We start from the raw sequence: 823 nt of genomic DNA, 5'->3' as shown, positions 1-823 counted from the left end.
TGCGCGCACCGCGAAAACACACACACACACACACACACATACGCACATACACCACACATATTATATTATTATTATGTTATTTTAATGTGCACACACATACATATATAAATATATACATGTATATATATTACACAAACATAAACACAGAGAGAGACAGACAGAGAGAAGGGACAGACAGATAGGAAAGAAAGAAAGAGAGAGAGAGAGAGAGAGAGAGAGAGAGAGAGATTGAGAGAGAGAGGTTGGGGGGGGGTGATGTGGAGGAGGAAGTAACTTTCACAGAATAACTTTTTTTTTAAAAAACTGTATCCTGGACCTAAAGTAAGAGAGAGTTTGCTGGTGGCTTTGATGAGGTGAGTAACTAAGGGTGCGGATATCATCCTTTGACTTAATGATCGCTTCGCTTACATTAAAAATGTATGTCTTCTTTTTTTATCACCAAGATCGTGTTCAAGACACGATTAGTTACCAGTTCAGGCAGAGATCAACCCATCTCTTTCACTTCTCACGAAGGAGTGGCAAAGTGGCCATCTTTTTACTTCTTGTGACGTGGTATACAAAATAGTACTTCATATTTCGTCACGACTTATCAATTATTATGGGTAGGCCGGCCTCAATCCCTACTACTATGTGACGTCACCAACTATGTACCAAGCGCGAATGCTCCCCAGACGTAACAGTGTTACTTATTTTGGGAGGAGCTCTTCAATTTTTGTCAATGAAACCCGTTTCTTACTTGACTTAATACATGTTATTTATAGCCTAGCTTACTATTATTGGGGTCAAGTCAAAATGCGCACTGTGACGTCACTTCACTATTTTT

This window comes from Aplysia californica, unplaced genomic scaffold, assembly GCF_000002075.1.
Source record: "Aplysia californica isolate F4 #8 unplaced genomic scaffold, AplCal3.0 scaffold00212, whole genome shotgun sequence".
In the NCBI taxonomy this organism is placed as follows: Eukaryota; Metazoa; Mollusca; class Gastropoda; order Aplysiida; family Aplysiidae; genus Aplysia; species Aplysia californica.
This window is presented reverse-complemented; position numbering follows the sequence as displayed.